Here is a 17,331-nt window from a genome sequence, read left to right as displayed (position 1 = left end):
TGGATAGTTGGGAAAAATCTAGTGTTTTGTCTACAACTACTGCCATTACCTATTTGCTCGTGGTGCCATTACTATTTTGTTGACCACATCTACTATTCCCCCCCCCTCTCCCCCAACTAGCTTAGTAGCTATACTCTAGAAAAGTGCACGTACCTCTCCAGCATCTTGTTTCTCTTTTGCTATCGATTAGCTTGATAGGTTTACTATTCTTCCCCATAAGTCTCCCTAGACTTTTTTTGCCAAGGTTTCTTCAGGTGACTTCCTTCTACAATTGGTAATACAATATGAAGAGGAGTGCTAAGGTAGTAAGAGAGGAAAGAGCTAGAGCTAAAAGCACGGGGGTGGAGAGGAGATTTTAGGAGCTATGAGAGAGAGAGAAGTGAGGCGCATTAATTATAGACCTAGCTCACAATTTTTGTGAGTTAATTCACATTTTTTGCCTTTGGGTTGCCTTTGGTTTAATTGCCATTTCTTATTGTGAAATCAACCATGTTTGAGCACACATTTGGGCTAGGATTTATGCCATAAATAGTAGGTGTAGAGGATCCTAGGCAAGACATGGCTATGGATTTGGATGTGTAAACTAATGAGATTCCATTTGAGAGTATTTCTTGAAAAGGATAAAGATATTGATGTAGGTTTTGTTGCTACTATATCCTCAACCATGTTTGAGTAGAGTTTCAGCTAGCATCCATGCCAAATTTTCTAATGAAAGTATGGAAGATCTTAGGCAAGACATGAACCTGAATTTTCTTAAAGGATTGTATCTATAGATTGATGGGGTTTAGCCTGAGGTATTTTTATTCAAAATCATGTGAGACAAGGACATGGACATATAGATGTCATGATAAAATCATCTTTTAGCTCCCCAAAAAAGAAGACTATAAGGGCCTGCGGGAAAGCACTAAGGAGGAGGGATCAAAGAAGAAGAATAAACAACTAACAGTACAATCATAGAAAATGTTATGCTATTTATAGAGAAGAAATAAGCATTCTATTCAAAGAAGATGGGTTTTGAGATAATACAACAGTTGGTTCAAGTCACCCATGCATCAAAAGCTATAAAGGGATGGGGTACTCATGAAGCACTATTGTAGCTCTAAAAGAATCACTACAAATTCTAAAGAATCTAAAATCTAGCAATGGTACTCTCAATTCATTGTTGAATACATTGTCAAGAGAGAAGGGAATATCCATTGGCTAGGCCTCCATAAGTTTGCAAAAAAACTTCATGATGCCCAAGGTATCCTATCCTGTAATGAAGTTGGGGAGAAGCTTCTCTAGACTTATGCAAACATCTAGCTCCAACAATAATAACCACCACTGTGCTAGTTAAAGACACTATGCTAGTTGAAGCCACTGTGCTGGTTGAAACCACCATGCTACTTGCAAACTTACTCTGCATATGTTTGTAGTTTGCATAGTTTTTATGAATACTCTTTATAATTTGTTGGATGAGAAGACAAAACTATATCAGAGGTTTAAGGCTAAGAATCTTGACACAAGAATCAGTAGAGGAGCTTCAAGCATTGTGAACCCTAAGATGTCAAGAGACTCAAAGACATGAATGTGTGTTGCTACAAATACACATAGACTTTTACCTAGCTTGATAAGATTTGAATGAGATCTAAGATGTGGTCATATCGGTGGATTGCTTCATGGAGATAGATGTCCATGTCTCCAAGGTGAATGTCTGGTATGTTGGCCACTTGGATTCCCGTCGTCATGTAATGCAGGGCACACAAGTTTGATACACTAAAATTTATGTGGGAGCCAGTGATTTTCCCAAAGGGATATTTTGAGTGGAATTAGATCGAGTGTATTCGTGGCAACTGCCCACAGTGTCGTGTAAGGATGGTGTGAGAGAGAAATAACTTGTTTGCCCAAATGAATTTAGGAAAGATAACTTGGCTATTTTCATACAAGACCACTTTGACCACCATAGGATCTTATTGGCCACATAATAACATCCATCCCAAAATATGTGCTTCACAATTTCATGGCATGTTTGCAAGGCAAGCAATTTAAGATGCCTTGCCAATTTCCCCAAGGACACAACTATCTCTGTGATAGATTTTGCTGAAAATTACTCTTTTCAAGAATAAGATGAGATACGAAGTGCACACTAGCACAATAAGAAGATAACAATTTTGATGCATATTACCTATAGCCATCTATCAGGTTCTATGAATCATACCAATTTTCCAACAAACTCTATGGAGTTCAAGAAAGAGTAGTGCACAAACCATTGAATCTACATTTTAGATGACAGAGAACATGGCACATTGTTTGTCCAACATGCTTTTCTATTCACTAGGCTTGGTTTACCAAAGATGATCCCCAAGTAAAGGAAATAATAAAACAAAATTGGGTGTGGTGAGATGGTGATCCTCTCACTTTAAATCAAGCCATGGCTTCTACTTCATTGCAAGTTTTAGATCCTCATAGGTCTAAACATGATGTGGAATTTCTTTGGATCCAGCCATGGCAAGGGGGAACTGTGGCACTGTTATTAAGAGATCTCTTTATTGACACCAATTAACATGCCCTTAAGATAATTTGTAGGATTCCCACATGTTATGTCAACCATAATCGTAGAGCCATGTGGTGCAACTATGGTGAGGTGGGAAACCAAGAGGGCTTGACACTACAACAGTGCATGTAATTAAGTGTGGCTAGGCATAAGTGGGGCCTAGAATTAGAGAGGGATTCCAAGAAGGGGTAAAGACTAAGGTCCCCTAGAAGGACACTTGGCATCTAGAAGTCCACATGGCATGCAGTGGGCTAGGAGGGAGGATTTTAGAGGGAGCTAGAAGAAAAGGAGGTTTTGGGCAGAGAACCTCACGACTCACGATGAGCTCTTGAGTAGAATCCATGGCTAGGAGGATTAGAAGAGAAAAGGCCCTCAATGTTTGAGGTAATGCAACGTTGGTATCAGAGCCAAAAATAAGAGCCCTTGCAAGATCTATGTAGTTCTCACAACGTCCCTAAATCCTCACACAGAGACGATCAATGGAGTATAAATGCTTAATACACTGCCTACGAACAGTATGCTTAGTACACTGCCTATGCATAGTGTTTATGCTTTGAAGGATAGCACGATATTAGCATTCGGCTAAGTTGAAAAAACATAGTGCAATGAAAATCGCAGAACTACCAGCCTAATTACAATGGAGAAGTGGTGGCCGGGTCATGCGGGACCACGGGTGTCACTGTGTCAGTTTTGGCTGCCTAGCTGTTGTGCTGCAGAGCCTACTAATACTTTAGAGTCTCAGACTCTCAGAGCCTCATAGGAGTGAGATGATAGTCTTGTGCAGCAGAATCCTTGAAGAGATGAAACAAGCCTTGGCTAGGGAAAGCCACATATTTTGATGAAACAAGCCTTGGTGGATGTGCATATAAGCCTTGGAGGAAGACGAAAGCCATCGCGGTCATTTCATAGAGTACACTATAGATTTCCATCATTGTGCAAACTTACATAGAGCAGAGCCACGTCATACAAAGGTTCCCCAACCTTTGAAAAAAAAGCCACCTCACTCTTCTCTTTTTTACCCCTCTTATCTCTAAGGTTCCTTTTTCCACCACCAAGGACTAAAAAGCCATTTCATCTTTCCTAAAGGCCCCTAACTCTCCCAATGTTCTTAGCCTCACCAAATTCAAATAAGAAGACCAAAGATCAAAGATCAAAGCGAGGACTTTGGGATAGAAGAAAGCGAAAGAGGTCAGAATTAAAAGAAGATTTTGGGGATCGAAGTTGAGGAAAGCAAAGGTGAGATCAACAATCAAAGAAAAGCGCATCGACTTCAAAGATATATCCAAAACCTCGAACAAATATCAAGGAAGTGGGCATCATATTTTTCTCTTTGACATAAAGGGCTTTGCTTTATAATTTTTGGAAAATACACATCTTTAAAATGACAACTCTAGAAAGAGATGATATGGTTAGAGAGGCCAAGGAAAGGGCTAGAAAAGAAAAAGTGATAGTTGGAGAGGAAACACATGAGGAGGTACAAATTAAAACTCAAGAGGATAACGTGGAAATGGAGGATATAGACTACGGTGATTATGGAATTCCATATACGGAATTCACTAAACTTGAAACTCGAACACAAAATATAGAAACATAGCTAGGAGTTATTGGTGATACATTGAAAACCCTAGGTGAAGCCATAACTAAGATAGCCAATTCTCAATCGGTAACTTTTATAGAAAATCACCAATTCCTCCTAATCAAGTTGAGAGGTCCACCTCTCAACTTAGAGAAACCTCTAATATCCTTAAGGACTTGAAACTGCCAATTTTCAATGGGGAAGAAAAAGAGCATAATAAAGATGCGATTAATACATTCTTGCAAAAGTGGCAAGACTTCCATCGACTCAGGAATACTCCTTCTGAAATCAAGTTGTGGAAGCAAGTCTTTCCCTTGGAAATAAAGCCTATAAATGGTGGATGATCCTCAGGGAAAATAAAGCCTATAAATTGTGGATGATCCTTAGGGAAAATGATAGAATTCTTAGGTATTGGACTAAGTTTGAACAAGCCTTCCTAAAAGAGTTTTTGCCAAAAAATGAATTATTGGGACAATTGCACTATTGGTAAAAACACTCTACTCCAGTACATAGCAAACTATAGAGAGGCAGTCCTTAATAAGGTGAAGGGAATTGATGAATTCCAAAAGATAAGGGGTTTTGTGAGAGGTCTCAAAGACACTTATAAGGTTAAGGTGAAAAGAGATTCTCCTAAAACCTTTGAGGAGGCCATTAAGATGCCCAAATATATGATGATACGAAGGGGAAATTCAAAGTTGGAACTTCAGAGCAAACAGGTTTTTCTCCAAAGTTCAACAAATTTCCCAATTTGAAAAGGAAGGGGCACTTTAAGAAGGAGGTTCCTCAAGCACCACCTAAGAAACCTCAAACACAAAATTATCCTCTCTTGAAGAAAGAGGATTATGAATGGGACAGGCAAGGAAATCTTTACTTCAAATGTTTGGGCAAAGACCAAGCTTCTTGGAACTGCCCTAAAATTAAACAAGCGGGAGCTAAAGCCCCAAATAGATGTCCCATAAAAACAAGTACGTGTAGTGCAAGTGTTGCCTCTTAATGGTACTGAAAAGTGCATTAAGGTAGAGGTCTATCATGAGGATAGCACCCACATGTGTTGTCTATCATCGGCAATGTGGCAGCCAACCTTTGGCCCTCATGATTCAATGAGGACGCATGGAAAAATTAAGGGGCAAAGAGTAAGAGTGATGGTTGATGATAGTGCAACACATAATTTTTTGAACTACTCATTAGTTAAGAAATTAAAATTACCTGAGAGTCTCAGTGCCCATAAATATGTGGTCTCTTTGGCAAAGGGCAGCGATAAAAAGTTTGGGACACCATGATACATGGTGTAGAGGTGGATATTCAAGGTTATCAGGATGACTTGGATTTCCAAATCATGCATCTTGACTGAACAGATGTAGTGCTTGGTCGAGAATGGTTGTATATTCTTGGGCATAGCTTATAGAGGAGTTATCTTAATAACTCCATTATGTTTGAAAAATATTGTAGAGTCTTCCAGATTCAAGGAGAACATGATGTGCCTAACTCTCCTCTTATTTGTTCGATGGAATTGGAACGACTAATACACCAAGAAGAATGCAAGGTATATCTTTGTGAACTTACTTTTATTGGTGATTTTATGTCTTCTGCATCGAAAAGAAGTAATAATGTTTTTGATAATGTTAAAAAGTATAAATCTTCTTTCAATGATTTAATGTTTGAATTTAAAGATGTTTTTCTATCTGATTTACTTGATGGTTTACCTCTTGAGAGAGAAATAGATCATAAAATAGATTTAATTCTTGGATCTACCCCTGTTTATAAACGTCCATATAGGCTTTCTCAAACAAAGGAATGTGAGGTTGAAAGACAGCTAATGGAATATCATAGTAAAGGTTAAATCCAACCAAATATCTCACGTTGGTTTGCACCAGTTTTACTAGTAAAGAAAAAGGAACGGTACTATGTGTTTATGCATAGATTACTGAGCACTAAATAAAATCACCATAAAAAATAAGTATCCTATGCCTTGGATTGATGAGCTCTTTGATCAATTGCAAGGGCCAAAATATTTTACTAAAATTGATTTAAGATCAGGATATCACCAAGTACGAATTAGGGAAGAGGATGTCCCTAAGACCTCATTTCATACTAGGTATGGGCACTATCAATTTAAAGTAATGCCATTTGGATTAACAAATGCTCTAGCAACTTTCATGACACTTATGAATAGTGTCTTAATGCCATATCTAGGGAAATTTACTGTAGTATTTTTAGATGATATCCTTATTTATGGTAAAACTAGGAAAAAGCATTTGGAACATTTGTGAAAAGTGTTCCAGCTACTTAGAGATGATTCACTCTTTGCTAAAGAATCCAAATGTGAATTCTTTGCAAAAGAAGTGAAATACTTGGGACATATAATATCCCAAGAAGGGGTTCGTATGGACCCTGACAAAGTAAGGGCCATATTGGAATGGCCACATCCTACAAATCTAGAAGAATTAAAGATATTCTTAGGTTTATCAGGATTCTATAGGAGATTCATCCAAGATTATTCTAGGATTGTTGTTCCGATGATGGACCAGCTTAAGGGGAAGGGAAGCACCTTCATATGGGATGAACCTCAAAAGAGAAGTTTTGAAAAATTAAAAGTAGCTATAACAGCAGCTCCTGTCTTAAAAGTAGTGGATCCCAATGAACCATTTGTGGTTGAGACAGATGCCAGTGATTTTGATGTTGGGGCAGTACTTTTACAAAAAGGTCGACCAGTGGCTTTTGAAAGCAAAAAGTTAGATGGTGCCAAACAAAATTACTCGGCATATGGAAAGGAGCTATATGTTATAGTCTATGCTTTAAAAAAGTGGAGGCACTGCTTCTATGGTGCAAAATTTGAGATCATCTTTGATCTTCAAGAGAGCATTAAATGGATTTGTAATCAGCCGAGCTTAAAGGTAGAAAAGCTAGATGGGTTGAGTTAATGCAAGAGTTTGATATACAATTGACATATAGGAAAGGGAAGTTCAATGTTGTAGCAGACTCTCTTAGCCGAATGCCAATTGTTAATGAATTGAGTTTTACTCAGTTCTAGAAAGATTTCCTAGAGTCCTTAAAGGGGAAATGTGAGTTTGATCTTCACTTCTCTGAAATATGGAAAGCAATGAGAAATCGGGATCCAACTAATCAAGAGGTTTTCATTGAGGAGTCACATGGAAATGGTGACACACCACAAGTTGGTGATAAAGGACTCAAGTGGAAAAAATATACTATTGAAGATGGCTACCTACTCTACAAGGGTAGAATATGTGTCCCAGATAATAATGACATTAGGCACCAAATTCTTTTTGAATGTCATGATAGTCTGAGTGCTGGACACCCAGGAATTCAGAAGACTTATGTGCTTTTGAAAAGACAATTCTTTTGGCCTAGAATAGGTAAGGACGTCCAAGATTATGTATTGAAGTGCAAAAAATGCCAGGTCAATAAGGCTGAACGCCTTAAGGTAGGAGGTTTCCTACACCCATTGGAGATTCCATTTGGCAAATGGGAAAGTATCTCCATGGATTTCATTGTGGGATTACCTAGGACATAGAGGGGGCACAACTCAGTGTGGGTAATTGTGGATTGTTTGACCAAGATAGCTCATTTTTTTCCTATCAGACAGTGAAGATGTTAAAACTCTAGAATTAGCTAGGCTATTTGTGGAACATATCTATAGGTTATATGGGCTACCAGCTGGTATTGTTAGTGACCAGGATAGCAAATTTAACAGCCATATTTGGAGGGATGTGTTTAAGAGATTAGAAACTTCATTGAATATGAGCACCACGGATCATAGAGTGATGGTCAAGCTGAAAGCATCAATCAAATAATTGAGGATTATGTAAGTAAACGGCAAACTAATTGGGAACAATATTTGCCCATATTAGAATTTGCATATAACAGTGCCAAACATTCAACTACAGGTTTCAGTCCATTCATGATGATGAGTCAACCAAGAGCCCCAATGATAGTGGGACTCTAAAAAGAGAAGGTTCAAGCGGCCAAATACTTTCTTGAAGATATGAATCAAATGCTTAAGTTAGCTAAAGATAGCATAAGAAGAGCTCAAAATAGAGCACGAAGTTACACTATAGAAAGTTGGAGTTTGAAGTAAATGAGAAAGTCTACCTTAAGGTACCTGAATCTTTAGAATCTCTAAAGATAGGTAAATGTCTGAAGTTGTCTCCTAGGTATTGTGGACCATTCACATTACTTAAGAGGATTAGAGAACTTGCTTACAAATTAGCCTTACCTGAGGGATGTAGAGTACATCCAGTTTTTCATGTTAGTAGGCTAAAAAGAAAGCTAGGAGGAGATGATGATAATCTCATTGGAAATGAAGTCCTAGTTGAACTCATTGAACCTGCATGTTGACCCATGAACCAGAAAGAATTTTAGATAGACAAGAAAAAAGAATGCAACACATAATATGGCAAGAATGTCTGGTTAAGTGGAAAGATAGATATGAAGAGAGCTCAACATGGGAAAGGGCAAGCAATCTGCATAGGAGGTTTCCCAATTTTGTTTTTGAGGACGTAAACCATTCTTAAGGGGAAGGGAATGTTATGTCAACCATAATCCTGGAGCCATGTGGCATGACTATGGTGAGGCGGGAAACCAAGAGGGCTTGACATCGCAATGGTGGATGTAATTAAGTGTGGCTAGGCATAAGTGGGGCCTAGCATTAGAGAGGGATGCCAAGAAGGGGTAAAGACTAAGGTCTCCTAGAAGGACACTTGGCATCTAGAAGTCCACATGGCATGTAGTGGGCTGGGAGGGAGGATTCTAGAGGGAGCTAAAAGAAAAGGAGGTTTTGGGCAGAGAACCTCATAACTCATGACAAGCTCTTGAGTAGAATCCGTGGCTGGGAGGATTAGGAGCAGAGAAAAGGCCCTCTATGTTTGAGGTAATGCAACACCACAATGCAGCAACATGGCTTGCAACAACTAACCTATCCACAGGGCATAGCCAATATATAATAACACAGAGCCTCAATAATAGCTTAGTACATAAAGCGTTCCATGAGGTGAAGGTGGATGAAGTAGAGAGGAGAAAGAGATATGATTGTAACACCATTAAAAGGACATTAGATTTGCACAACATATGGGTCTATTTAGACAACCACCTTTGTCTCAAAGTACGATAACTTTTCTGCTTCTACAGTGCCTGCTACATGGGAGATTATGATGAGTGTGAGAACATTGCAACTGGGAAAAAATGGAAGCTATGCCAAATTTATCTTATACATGATGACTGTCAAAGAGACAAAATATGGACCGCAGTTTGGGGAGTAATTCAATGACCTCACTAATGCACCAAAAAGGGGGAATGAGGAAGATGACCCATACTTTGTGTTGCAATGTACCCAACCCAAACGTAGGTGATGGATACATTTGTGGATCATTGGGGCCCGACCTATGAGAAGTGAAAGGTAGTAATTGGAGGCATTTGGTACAAGAAGACATCCAACAAAGGCCACAGATACAGACTCTTAGATAGGAAGCCAGATAATTTTGTCTACTCTTTCATCTAGTTGGAGCTATTGAGTTTCAAATGCAAGTTGTGCCCTCAAAAAAGAAGGGCCAAGGCAATTCAAAATTGATGTAGACACTCACGAGCACATCATGGTGGTGTATTGAAAGTGTTAATGACTGAGCTAGCCCACTATTAAATGACTAAAAATGACCGGGTTGGGTGCCATCCATTTAAGGCCATAAATTGTTGCAAAATAGTCATTGAACCTCAACCTCATGATATTTTGTGAAAGTGCCATCATAATTCAATGCCCTAGGCTATAAGGAAGAAGGCCAAGTGTCCATGATCAAATATAGGCATCAAATTTGAAGGGTGGCCTAGATTTTCATTTTGAATGGTAATTTATATGTCATCCTTTTAGTTGGATGCTTTTGATCATGAAGGGAAAAACACATGTCAAAAGTCAAATTCCAACATCCAAATAACAAGAACGATAGGCTATAAGGCCACCCAAATGAACACAAAATATCAAAGTGAAAATTCAATGATAATCAATCATCATATCAGTATCAATTGTCATAGGTAAAACAAATATTGAGATGGTAATTGAAATAAAAGTCTCAAGTTACATGTCAAGGAAAGATCTAGTGGCACTGAGCTTTTCAACCTCTCTTGTTGCTTTTTTTTTCCCTTCTTATTGGGTGGAGACTTACTACTTGGATTCCCATGCCTTGGCATATTTTTCGGTGGAGATCCACAACTTGCCCCCTCAGCTTTACATCCTTGTTGGGTAAAGGTTCATGAGCAATCTCTCCACAGATTGCCTAGCAAACTTCCACTCTCTCCTCCCTAATAGTCTATGAGGAAGAAGGCACAACTGATCTATCCACATGATAGGCAATTGATAATCACATAATTGAGATCTTGATGTTGACTTCACAAATAACACAAAGCAATAATATTGCATAGGGTGCAAACACTCAAGCCATCGGATGTGGCAGTGATCTATGAGTTGGCCAGCACATAACATGCACTTCTCATCTAATTACATCTCTAGAGAATAAATTTTAAATTTTACGTATGCTAATATTAGGATTGTTGTTTGTGTCTCCTCATTAGCAAGATTTTTCTTGATTATTTTTACCCTCAACCCGAAGGTGTGGATATTGTCCTTTAGCGTCTCCATACTCTACTCACTTTGGGCAATAGTTGTATCGATTCTCCCTTTCTACATTCTTTTCCTCCATTAGAGTGTCCTTTAGCTATTTCTTCAGGTAGTTGATTTGCTCCTCTGCTTTGTTTCTTCTCTACCCCTCCTCCACAGGCAAATTTTCAGCTTCATTTGCCTTTGCCTTGACTGACTCAATTTGCTCAATTGTGCTCACAATTTCGTTGTTGATAAAGTGGGGATTGAGAGAGAGAGAGAGAGAGAGAGAGAGAGAGAGAGAGAGAGAGAGAGAGAGAGAGAGAGAGAGAGAGAGAGAGAGAGGAGTGCACATGATATAGCTACCTGTACACTATGTTGTATTGAACATAAACATGAATATATATACGAATACCCCTTAGGGTTAGGGTTTGCCCCTAAAACCCTATAGGTATAGTGTAATTTACACTATCGTCAACACCCCCTCTTAAATTGCACTAGGTAAGTAGAGGGTGCATGTACAAGATCTTTTTGGATTTCGTCTAGTGCATATGATAGCATCCAAAATTGGAAAAGAAAACAAGAAAAACTTAGAGTAGTATGTGCATGTGTGAGCATAGTGACTACGTAGCATAAGTATGTACAATGAGTACAACTTATGATCTTGTACATAAATGTGCATTTGCCCCTCTTACATTGTGGGTCATCATTCTCCTTTGGGAATAAAACCTAGAAGATAGGCCGAAGGGAAGAGAAGGAAATGTGCAGAAAGTAAAGTCCACCTAGATCAAAGACTGGTCGATCGAAAGATGATAGCATGAAGAATTGCATGTATGGATGCGTGCTGAACATGTCATGTGCTATCATGGACTGTGCAACTGCTCTGTAAAAAAGCCATTTGAATATGAAGCTAGTTGTTGTAGCTGTGTGAAGATGTGATCTAGTAGATTGTGAACAAGGTCGAGAGTAGCCCCATGAGGCTATACAAGGCTGATGGAAATGTGTAAGAACCAATGCCAAAGAATAGTCAATAAAAATGACTATACATGGGTGGCATATGTGCGTGCAAATATGCAACAATCCTAAATCCGAGTAGGAGAACTCTACCATTAGGGGAGATTGGGGTCTCAAAAGGGCCTCATAAGGAATGGATTAAGTTAATTACAAGTGAACCACCATGGTAACCCATGGGCTAAGCACCCCTTAGCACTTACTCAACTGACATGGTTTGAAATTGATCAACCTTGGCCTTTGGATGGGGATGGATGGTGGATGCATCAAAGGCCTAGGATGGCTTTGGTGGGCTCCAAGTGGCAAGATGTGATAAGGGGAGGGCAAGGTTTGACTTTGTGGAGGCCTCATTAAGAGGGAAAAGGTGCCTTGTAATGTGCACCCTCCAAGATCAATGGCCAAGATGGAGGCACCCGTTTGGAGTGCTAAGATGAAGGCGCATTTTGGATGGTGGAGATGAAGATCCAAGATCAAGGGCCCAGATTGAAGCGCCTATTTGGATGCCGAATTGAAGTGCCATTTTCTCTCACCTCCTTCCTTGGATCTAACCTTGATTTATGGACTAGATTGAAGTGCCTTTTGTACTTATCCCCTCCCTTGGATCCACACCTTGATCTATGGCCTAGATTGGAGCACATTTTCCTCTCATCTCCTCCCTTGGATCCACCCCTTGATCCACGGACCAGATTGAAGCACATTTTCCCCTCATCCCCTACCTTGGAGCTACCCATTGATCTAATGGCTAGGAGTGCTCTACCATAAATTTGAATGTGACCCTTGGATTGGAGATCAGATCAATGGCTAGGACTGAGGACCATGGGTCTAACCATGGGTGAGAGGTCTCCCCAACCATAAATGTTAAATATGTCCTTTTGTACAACATAGCATACCAATGTCCCACAAAAAGAAGCGCTCTCATTGGTACACCTCAAATCCCTATCTAATCCCTTGAAATCAGGAAATAGTCATTGGAGGCCCTTTTGAGACCCCATTTATCCCCTAATGCAAGTGCCAGACTCGTATGCTGAACTGCCAAATGTATTGAAATAGTGTCATATGTGTGAGTGTGTATACTGATGATAGATCTAAAGGGACTGACATCAGTGGGAGCTAATCGGGTGATATGGCAATGGCTTACTTGGCAGGGTGGAGTTTAATCTCCTTTATGGTTATGGTAGTCTATAGCTAGAATACATGTCAAAGAATCAAATGCACCAAATGAATTTTATCATGATTCATTTTATGTGTTGGATGATCAGGAGGTAGTTCTGATGATGAGGATTGGATGATCCTGATTTGTACATAAATCAAATTGCATATTTGAGGTGATCATCACATAAAGCATAATTTGACAATCATTTTGCTTTTCATAGCGCTGTAAAATTCCCTCTGGAGGATCAAAAGTTATGGCCATTTAAAAATTTTGCCGTCCAAGGGATTGCATGATGAGGCAGCACATGTGATGATGTGGCAGTGGAAGGCCACATGCAGAGAGTGAAAGTGTGCCTATGAAGAGAACTATCCTTGGCTGGCACAAGGGATTGCATGATGAGGCGGCACATATGATGTGGTAGTGGAAGGTCACATGCAGAGAGAAAAAGTGTGCCTATGAAAAGAACTATTCTTGGCTAGTACTCTATCATGTGGTAGTGCTGATTGGGTAGTTGACATGGTAGGGTGATGTGGTTGCTGATGTGGTCAAAATAATGTGGCAATGCACAATCAATTGATGACATGGATAGTTGAGTTGTCAAGAGATGATGTGGTGTGTAAACGTGGATTGATAATGTGGTAGCATGACAGTGATGATGTGACAGTCCTTGGTGTCAACTGATGGCATACCAACGTGGCATGATAAGCCTATGTGGAAGATGATGTGGCACTGGCCCATTTTGTTGATGTGGTAAGATAAGATCTTGCCATGTGTCAAATGCATCATCCAACCCAAGCTTGTGGGTGTAGAAATGGCCATGTGTCAAATCTGATGGGAAGATTATATTCCTTGAAATCTTCCAAGATTTAAATGCACTCCTCTTAGTGTACATTGTACAGATACTACCTGCTCAAATTTTTGAACATGTATGTCAGGGTAGATGCTAATCAAGTCATCATTTCAGAGAGAATATACTAGCTGGTAGCTGTCAACTCTATCGTGAACACAGGGTTCAGTGTTTTCCTCTGGCTTTAGCAACCTAAACCACAAACATAGCCCTAGGGTTTGCACCTTAGCAACATCATTGATATCTCTCGAGGATTCACACACTTGGTCAAAGGTCTCCAAGTGGATCACGAGATCCATCAAGTTTTGTTAAGAGCTTAGATTTATGTGTAGATATAGCCTTCAAGTCCAATCTTCCAAACCCCCTTTTCATTTATTGTGCCAACCTAGTAACTAGCGGCACTGGTGGTAGTGGATGCGGCGAGTATAGTACCTCAGCCAAGGCAGGTATATGTAGATTGGATTTGCACAACCTGTTTATATTGGATGTGATGGGTGGTACCTTCTATGCCTTCCCTGTCGGTCCTATTGGGGCTACATGAGTTGCAGCTTAAAGAACCACGTCCAGTGCCAAAAGATGTCATTCTGACTCAACTCAAGACATACTACGGGCTGATCTGCACAAATGATCTGCTTAACCCTCTTCCAATTATCGCCAGAGTAATGACCCACTAGTCGGGGTCAGGCTTGACGCCCTCAGATGAGACAATATGTCCCAATAACCTCCCTTGAGTGGCTCCAATGGTGCATTTCTTAGGGTTGAGACTGCCATTTGTAGCATTGACCCTTTGGAAGGCCAACCTAACCCTCATGGCGTGCTCCTTATGTGACGAGAATATACAAAAATCATCTAAAAACAACTCCAAGAAATCCCTCAAATAAGGAGAAAACACCATCTACATAAATCTCTGAAAGGTAGCAGGAGCATTGGTGAGGCCAAATGGCATTACTTTGAATGCAAATGTCCCCCAGGGTGTGGCAAATGTGGTTTTAAGCACATCTTCTTCGGCAATTCTGATTTGATAAAACCGGGAGTAACCATCATAGAAAGTATACATCTCATGACCACTTACCTTCTCAAGAATGAGGTCTTGAAAGGGAAGAGGATGATGGTCCCTCTTGGTGGCTGCATTGAGTTTCTTATAGTCGATGCAGACCCGCCACTTGTTGTTTTTCTTTGGGGTAACTACCACTGGTGAAACCCATTCAGTATTGTGAATTGGAATAATAAACCCAGCTTCTACAAGTTTCTGCAACTTTGAGCGCAAAGCATCAGTCTATAGGGGCCCTAATCTCTGATACTTCTGAGCCACAGGCTTTGCATCAGGCTTTAGCTCTATCTTGTGTTCTATGGTAGTCACATGGCAAAGGTGGCGGTAGCTAGTTGCGAAAAGGTCAAGGAAATCTTTGAACATTTCTAGGAATTCATCTTTCTCACTTGGAGTGAGGTCTGGGGAAAGCATAGATTCAAGCTGTTGACTAGCTGTTACCTTTTCTGCAGGTGGTGGGGTCGGAGACACCCCCATCATGTAAACTTCCTCCTTTGAGATCTCCTCCCCCCGTCTGATTCTTCCATTGATTTAGACACCGAGGATGAGAGAGTATCACTGTCTTTCTCCTCTTCTTCTTCTGGTTACATGGCATCTGGTTGCACCGAGATCTTCTCCTTAGAAGCACCAAAAGACATGGTGTCCTGTCTTCCAATAGCTGATTTCTCAACCATGGTCTCCTGAGTATGGCTGGGTAACTCTTGCCTATACATAGAAATTGATGGTGGTGGTCAACCCATTGATAGTGATGGGCAAATCCTCAATGACTCCCAGGGTGGTGAGTCATTGACCATCTGCTACCTTGATTCGAGTGGAGGAACGCCTTGTGCATTTCAAATTCAATTTCTTCATGATTCGGGGCACCATGATATTACATGTAGCTCCCCCATCAACACACATTTTTGACATGGCAATTATCTATGATGACATCTATTGTATGTGGGTGCCGATCAATTTCTTCAAAGATAGAAGATACCTCTCGTACCTTTCCCTTTTTCTTACTCCTTGTTGAGAGCCCTTGGTGCAGCTCACGTCTCACCTTAGGGCTTAATGCTATTAGTTGAGGGAGCGTGATGCTCAAAGAACGATGAGCAAGGTCCTAGATGACCGAATAGTCTTCTTGCCTCGAGTCAATGGAAAAATCCGAGGGCAACCACTTACTCCTGTGAGATCTTTTAGTCTTCTCTACTGGTGGGTCTGCCATCTCAGCATCTGAGGGCTAAGAGAAGGACATCTTCTTCCTAGGGCAGCCTAGTCCATGGTTTGGAGGGGAGTCTGAGGTGGTACGACTTCTTTTCCCGAGGTCAAGGATCTCTACATCAGAATCCTCAGTGCTTGATTCACTTAGAAGATTCACCCTTGGAATATTAGGACATTCTGTGTGATAATGAGCCTTTTAGTGGTACTCGTAGCATACAACATTAGCATGGTCTCTTGGAGGGTGGTTGGCTTGATTTCTAATGCCCACCATCTCAAGCCGAAGATCATTCAGGGCCTTGGCTAGGTCATTGACTCCAGGTTTTTTTTACAGGGGGGCCTCTTTAGCTAGAGGGGTCGAGGAGTAGAAAGGAGGGGGGCTCATGGGCAAGGCTGGGGAAATCTTTAAGGCGGAGGGTGAGAATATACACCTTGTTGAGGGTAAGCATCTAAGGGAGGACCATACATTTGAGGTGGAGGCGGTGGATACATCCCTGATGGGGGGTGGGAGTATGCCTCTGAGTTAGACCCCCCAGGTTGTTGTTGCAAGAATTGAGGGGGTTGTGGAGGGACAATCGTCTTCTTTGAAGCGGGGTCAGACTAAACTTTATCAAACTTTTGAGCAATCTCATGTGCTAGCACCATAGTTTTTGGATTCTCCCATTTAAGCTTGAGGTGAAATTCATCACTTGCTCCTGCTACAAGGTAGCCCAACACATGCTGAGTCATTCCAGCTCGAAATCTGACATTATCCTCCTGCGTGGTAATTAAACAGTCTAGGAGCATGGTCGCTTGATCCACATATTGACGTGCCATCTCACCTTCTGACTGCTTCAAGTTTGCCACCTACAGGTACACATTCTCCGGCTCCTCTTCTTTGCTGAAATACTCAATCATCGCTGCTGTCAACCTTGGCCAGCTTTGGCGAATGTCTTTGGCCTACTTCTCATACCACACTTGAGCCAAACCCTCTAGAAATGTGGGAAGAACCAACAGCCATCTGCCTTTAGTAAGAAAGTTGAGAGAAACGCAACAGCACTGAAGGCCACAAGATACTCATTTGGATTTTCTTCAACCCATCCACAAAACACAGGAATGTCAGCCATGCTTGGAAAATGGAAAAGAGAGAGAGATGAAATGAGACTTATCTATGGGCAAACAATGGAAAGAGGTAGCTTGAACTGAAAATCATGTGAAGATACATCCACAAAGCACACATAAGCAGGGTAGGGTGTGACTGGTGTATTGTGAAATACTACTCGGGAAGAATTTTCAGCATAAAATAGCTCATAGACAATCTTAAAAGGACCAACCCTCATGATATCGCAGCCATCTTTACAAGTGAGGGTTAGAGATGTGGTGTTG

Source organism: Dipteris shenzhenensis, chromosome 16 (genome assembly GCF_047967505.1).
Source record: "Dipteris shenzhenensis isolate YYH24624 ecotype China chromosome 16, Dip_SZ_1.0, whole genome shotgun sequence".
Classification (NCBI taxonomy): Eukaryota; Viridiplantae; Streptophyta; class Polypodiopsida; order Gleicheniales; family Dipteridaceae; genus Dipteris; species Dipteris shenzhenensis.
This window is presented reverse-complemented; position numbering follows the sequence as displayed.